Source organism: Mesoplodon mirus, assembly GCF_964341445.2.
Source record: "Mesoplodon mirus genome assembly, chromosome: 1".
In the NCBI taxonomy this organism is placed as follows: Eukaryota; Metazoa; Chordata; class Mammalia; order Artiodactyla; family Ziphiidae; genus Mesoplodon; species Mesoplodon mirus.
In genome coordinates, this window is record NC_138976.1 from 83,836,503 (window position 1) to 83,843,488 (window position 6,986).

The window sequence follows — 6,986 nt, forward strand, 5'->3', positions numbered from 1 at the left end:
TATCTCTGGAATATATGCATGTTGATGCAGGCAGCAGTAGTTTCTTCTTTTTTTTTTAAAATTACTATGAATGCCATAGTATTTTTGTATCCATTGAATGAATACCCAACCTTTTATCCATTCTCCCTTTGATGGACATCTGGCTTGTTTCCATTTGGGCGCCATTATGAATAAACCTGCTATGAACATATTTGTAAACATTAAAAGTTTTTAATAGATGGTTAAAAAAAGAAACCATGTCCTCAGGCACTGTGGAAGACTTTGAAATTTGGTTCATCTGTTAAGATTGGGATCAAATATGCCGCCCTGAACCAAGAGGTCTTCTTCCACCCCAGTGAGTATCAGTGATTTGGGCCTCTACTCTCCCATGTCCATGTATGGTATTCCTCCATCTCACCTGGAAAAGAAAAGAAAATGACAGTGAACAATTTGGGGGGTTCCCTTTGAGAAAAACCTTTTGCATATACTTCTCTGTAAACATATATATATGCTTATGTTTGTTTATACAAAGGAATTATACTCTACAAAGTTTCCTGTACCTTGTTCCTTTCACTTATTGATAAATTTGTATGTATTTGGATATCAGTATAAAGCACTGTTGTTTTTAAGGGCTATATAGCATGGATGAACTATAGTTTATTTAAGGAGACTCTCCAGTTAAAGGACATTTAGGTTGTTTCCAGTCTTTTTCTGTAATAGATAATTTTTCAGTGAATATCTTTGTATATTTTGGGAAACAGTTTAAAACATATCCATAGGATTCCTAGCAATAATATTATAGGTTTAATAATATTTACTTTTTAAATGTTGATAAAATTGCCAAATTATTTTCCAAAGATTTGTACTGTTAACAAAAATCCTCTTAACAAAAGAATATGAAAGTACCTATTTTTCGTATTCTAGCCAACCCTGAGCATCATCAAACTTTAAAATATTTGCTGTCTGCTAGAGGAAAAAATAATAATGCCTTAATTTGCATTTTTTGGGAGGATAATAGTTAAAATTCTTTTTCTTCCAGTTTTATTGAGATATAATTGACATACAGCACTGTACAAGTGTAAGGTGTACAGCATAGTGATTTTGACCTACATACCTCATGGAGCGATTACCATAATAAGTTTAGTGAACATCCATCATCTTATATAGGTACAAAATAAAAGAAAAATATGATACACACACACTCATACACATACAATGGAATATTACTCAGCCATAAAAAAGAAAGAAATCTTACACATACAATGGAATATTACTCAGCCATAAAAAAGAAAGAAATCTTACCATTTGCAACAAGATGGATGAACCTAGAGGGTATTATGCTAAGTGCAGTAAGTCAGAGAAAAACAAATACTAAATGATTTCATTTATATGTGAAATCTAAAAAACAAATAAAGATAACAAAACAGAAGAATCATAGATCCAGAGAACACAAACAGGAGGTTACCAGAGGGGAGGAGGTGGGGGAATGAGCCACATAAGTGAGAGAGATTAAGAGATACACACTTTCAGTTACGAAATAAATGAGTCATGGGGATGAAATATACAGCATGGGGAATATAGTCAATAATAGTATAATACCTTTGTATGGTGACAGATGGTAACTAAACTTATCATGGTGAGCATTTTGTAATATATGGAAATATCAAATCACTATGCTGTACATCAGAAGCTAACCTCGTGTTGATTTTTTTTTTTTTAATATTTATTTGGCTGCACTGGGTCTTAGTTGCAGCATGCGTGATCTTTAGTTAGGCATGCGGGATCTTAGTTGCGGCATGTGGAATCTAGTACCCTGACCAGGTATCAAACCCGGGTCCCCTGCATTGGGAGCACAGAGTCTTCTTACCCACTGCACCACCAGGGAAGTCCCTGAGTTGTATTTCTTTATGAGTGTGACTTAGGTTTCTTTTACTTTATATTACTTCTGTAAACTCTACTGTTATAAATTCTGACCCTTTTAAAATTAGGTTGCTTCATACTCAGTTTTTTTTTTTTTTTTTTGCGGTATGCGGGCCTCTCACTTTTGTGGCCTCTCCCGTTGCGGAGCACAGGCTCCGGACGCGCAGGCTCAGCGGCCATGACTCATAGGCCCAGCTGCTCCGTGGCATGTGGGATCTTCCCGGACCGGGGCACGAACCCATGTCTCCTGCATCGGCAGGCGGACTCTTAACCACTGCGCCACCAGGGAAGCCCAATACTCAGTTTTTTATTTATGAGATCTAGCTTAGATTTACTTAAATTTCTATTCATTAAATTTGGTATAGAATTGAAACTTGTTCAAAATATGAAAAGTCTCAAAACAATGCACTTTGAGCCACTTTTTTTCTTTCTTTTTTTTTTTTTTTTGTGGTAGGTGGGCCTGTCACTGTTGTGGCCTCTCCCGCTGTGGAGCACAGGCTTCGGATGAGCAGGCTCAGCGGCCATGGCCCACGGGCCCAGCCGCTCCGCAACATGTGGGATCTTCCCGGACCGGGGCACGAACCCGTGTCCCCTGCATTGGCAGGCGGACTCTCAACCACTGTGCCACCAGGGAAGCCCAACTTTTCCTTTTTAAAAAAAAAAAAAATTTAATGTAATAGAAATCTCTTCATCACATGAAGGTCATCTAAATTTTTTGACACTCATTTTTCTATAATCATTGTCAAAATCACTTTTCATCGTTTCTTTCTTCTCTTTTCTGGCTTTAAATTTTTTTTATTCATCAACTCATTGATGCCACATTTAACATTAAGTAATACATAAAGCATTTCCTCTCATGTAGCAATGTTCTACTTGTAACGGGACTATGAGAAATGGAATGAAGTTAGCCAAAGTGTTCTTTGGGCAGGTGTCTCTATCTGCAATTCCATTAATCCTGCAACCCCCATAAAATTGACCTTCCATTGTGAGCTCTAAATAACCCTAAACCAGGAGGATTTTAATCATTCTTCCTCTCTCATTTCCTGGTAGTGAGAATCCTTTCCAGTGTTTTACCTTTCTTGGATCTCAGTGCAAGGAAACTGGTCTTTCATAAAAACATGTGCAGGTTTAGCTGTAAGGATGTTTCTCCCAGCATCATTTGGGTTTGAAATATTCCAAATATTCAAATAAAGGGGAACAGCTAAATAAATTCATTCATCTGTATCATGAAATGTTCAGCAGTCATTCATGTGATGGTGTAGACCACAGTCTTCAAATTGTGCTCCCCAGATCAGTTGCATCAGCATCAGCTTGTTAGAAGTGCAAATTCTTGCCCCTCCCACCAACTACTAACGTGGAGACTGGGCAACTGAGTGGGTGAAGACCAAACACCTTGTGTTGTATTGAGCTCTTCACATGCATGATCTAGTGTGAGAACCACTGTAGTAGACAGAAATTTACTGACATGAAAAGAGGGCCACAATAGAATGAGTTAAGTAAAAGCAGATTACAAAAAGAGTATATACAGCATGATCCTAGTTTTGAAATATTCATACATATATATGAAATGTATAGAAACAGATATGAAAAGGTGTACATTAAAATGTTGACAATGGTAATCACCGGGTGGGGAGGTTACAAGTAATTTCGTTTTTTAAAACATTTTATTTGTACTGTCAAGCATTTTTACGGTGAATACAAAGTACTTATGTAATATTAAAGTAGAGCAAAATAAATATTCTCCATTTGGAAAGGTTTGGCAGATGAGAGGGACCCATCTGTGCCCCTGAGTTTCACCTTCCACTTGGGGAATGTCTTTATTTTTGCTGCCATCAGCAGACTGGTATGTGGAGAGCAACATTTCCTTCTAAATCTCTCAAGCAGACAGAAACAAAATTGCTTTGACTTCCTTAGTATGGCTGGAATTTTAAAAAACATCTTGCCAAACATACTAAAAGATAACTGAAGATGAATAAGCCAGGAAATATGAGAAACATAAATTTCAGATCCTAGCACAGCTACCTGCTCCTTTTTTCATTTCATATTTGGCACGAAATGTTTCTATATTGTGGCTGTCAGTGCGGGATATCTCCGTAAACACTTCCTCATCCAGAGTTCTTCTGAAGCTACAGTCCCAGCTTCACATCTGAAGGCTGCATTTCCTCCTAAGTGATTGGCAGGACTCATGTTAGGCATGATTGATGAGCCCATGCTTCATGCACGACTCTGACTTTTATTTTGGGGGTTTGACCTTGCATGGACTCTATATGCATGAATATGCAATCGCTTTGTAACAGATATAACTTCCTAGTCACATCGTTCCACAAAATTCAGGAGTACAAAAATATAACTTTAATTTGAAATAAGTCAGTTTTATATTCAAGATCGTGACTCCCATTTCTATCTGAAAGAAACATTTAAATTTGTTATTTCTGTGAATAAATTTCTTCGTTCTTGAAGAAGAGCCCAAGCTCTTGATTTTTTGGATTCTTCAGAGTTAAAAAACAGCTATCCCATTAGGGGGATGCCTTTTACCAGGGTTTTTCTTCCTCATCTCCTTCCCTCTCAATTGGTTCTAAATTCCTGGATTCTTATGCCATTGCCAGTAATTGAGAGTGAGGAAGGAATCACCTTGCTTCTGGGTCTTTCTCTCTCGGTCCTCTGTTGGCCTTTGGCTCCCAGTGTTTCCTTGGCATTTGTGCGATACCCAGGGTGTTGTAAGTCATGGCAGATCTGCATGTGTGGATTATAGCGTTGGGACCCACGCAGATGCCACTGCCTTACGGTGACTATAATTTATTTAAGAATACTCAGCATAAATTTTGTGATGTTTTGTATCTGCTTATTAGGTTAAGCCAAAACCTATGAAGTAATCCAGAATGTGTAGTCAAAGAGTGATTAGCTAGGATTAAATCAGAGAAGGTTACCATCCAGAGGTGGCTTTGTCAAAGCAATAGTTGGTTAATCAGCACAGTGAATGTCAGAAAGGGGATTTTATTGGAGAAACTAGTAACTTAGTTTATTAGTAAACTTAATTACTTAGCATGATGATTCATAGAAATGAGGTCTCATTGGTGATGCTAAAGGTATTCAAAATATGAGGACTGGCTAAAAATACCTTGAAGAGACTCCTTACTCTTGTGTGAACAGTGGGTGAGCCTTCAGGGAAACCTAAAATCTGGCTTGATCCCTGAGTGGTCCTTTGCCCAGCTATTGCTGTAGGAGGATTTCTGAATGATGCCAATGAGGAAGCATAGACTCCTGTTTCTGAAGAGTCTGCCACCTGTGAACGTTTCCCACAGTGTGGTTGGATCACCTGAAGGGTTCAGAAGAGCTAAAATCTCATCGAGCTAACAGGGGAGTGCCAACTCTTCAATGACCACTGATGAATATGTGTGTAACAAACATCTGTATGGGTGGCAGAATTTGGCCTGCGGTTGCTTTCCCTGTACCCTGATAGATGATGAGGGTGTAGGTAAATCTCACTTCCTCAGACTTCTTTAATGGCTAGTATTTTCCAGCAAAAACAACCTAAAAGATTTATGGACTCACGATTCTCCCCATCCTGGGTGGACGCAGCACAGCTTTAATGCAGGATTAGGGTGGAAGGCACTACAGTGCTGTTGAACACCAGGAGGGGTTGAGATTTTGGGAACAGCACCTAGACAGAAAAGCCGAAGTAGATGCCGTTAAAGGAACAGTGGTGGGGCATCTCCTGGGTGGCTTCCTGTCAGTGGAAGTTAATAAAGGGGCAGCACAAGCACTATTTACAGTAACCAGGACATGGAAGCAGCCTAAATGTCCATGGACAGAGGAATGGATAAAGATGTGGTGCATATATACAATGGCATATTACTCAGCCATAAAAAGGAACGAAATAGTGCCATTTGCAGAGATGTAGATGGACCTAGAGATTGTCATACTGAGTGAAGTAAGTCAGACAGAGAAAGACTAATACCATATGATATCACTTATATGTGGAAACAAACTTATGTAGAAAATAAACTTATGGTTATGAGGGATAAATTGGGAGATTGGGATTGACATATACACACTACTATATATCCTATGTATAAAATAGATAACTAACAAGGACCTACTGTATAGCACAGGCAACTCTACTCAGTACACTGTAATGGCCTATGTGGGAAAAGAATCTAAAAAAGGAATGGATATATGTACATGTATAACTGATTCACTTTGGTGTACACCTGAAACTATACTCCAATAAAAATTTTAAAATAAAGGGGCAGCACAAAGGGGTCTAGCCTTGTTCCTGAGCAAGTGGAAGGGGTCTCCAGAAATAGCTGGGGAAACTTTGGTATGTGTGCTGCGATCCCATGACTCTGTGGATGGGGCCCACCCAGCCAGCGAAATGTGAGCATGATCAATGTTAATGCAATGGAAGACATTAGGGTTATGTTTTCTTAGGCCTTTGAGCCAACATATTAGTAACCACCAGTGCTGCGTTAAGACTTTCATGGCCCCTCAGCACTTATGCCTTCGTGGGTTCCTTCCTCCATAAAAAAATATTAACAATTACATTTTACAACTGCATGAGTATAAAGATGAATATAATCCAGACCGAGTTCATTATAATATGTTCACTTTTTTTTCTTTTGATTTTGAAAGAAATAAAAATTAAATCATTTTTGTGGGTCTCTAAATCACCGTGTGCCCCAGACGCTTTGCCAACTGTGACTAATGGATACGTTGTCCCTGGTAACTGCTTTCCTCTGTAACTGCTTTCCTCTGTTTTTTTTTTTTTTCCCAGCAACTTTCTCCTCTTCTCTCACTTATGGCCCCTTCTGACTACTTCATTGATCTCTATCCAAATCGGCCTTTTCACTGACACTGGAAAGTTGCCTGTAAGCTGGCTTTGTTTAATCAATTGCCAGCTACTTCAGTTTAAAAAAAACCACACACACTCATTAAGTTATCAACTTCTTGTTTTCTAAAATGGATTTGCTATTTTGGAAAAAATATACCAACTATTCACTCCAAATGGTTTTTCTTAAAAGCAGAGAGCTGTAGTTTTCTATGGGATACCTGTGCATCAGCCCTAAAAACTTTTAGTTTTTTTTTTT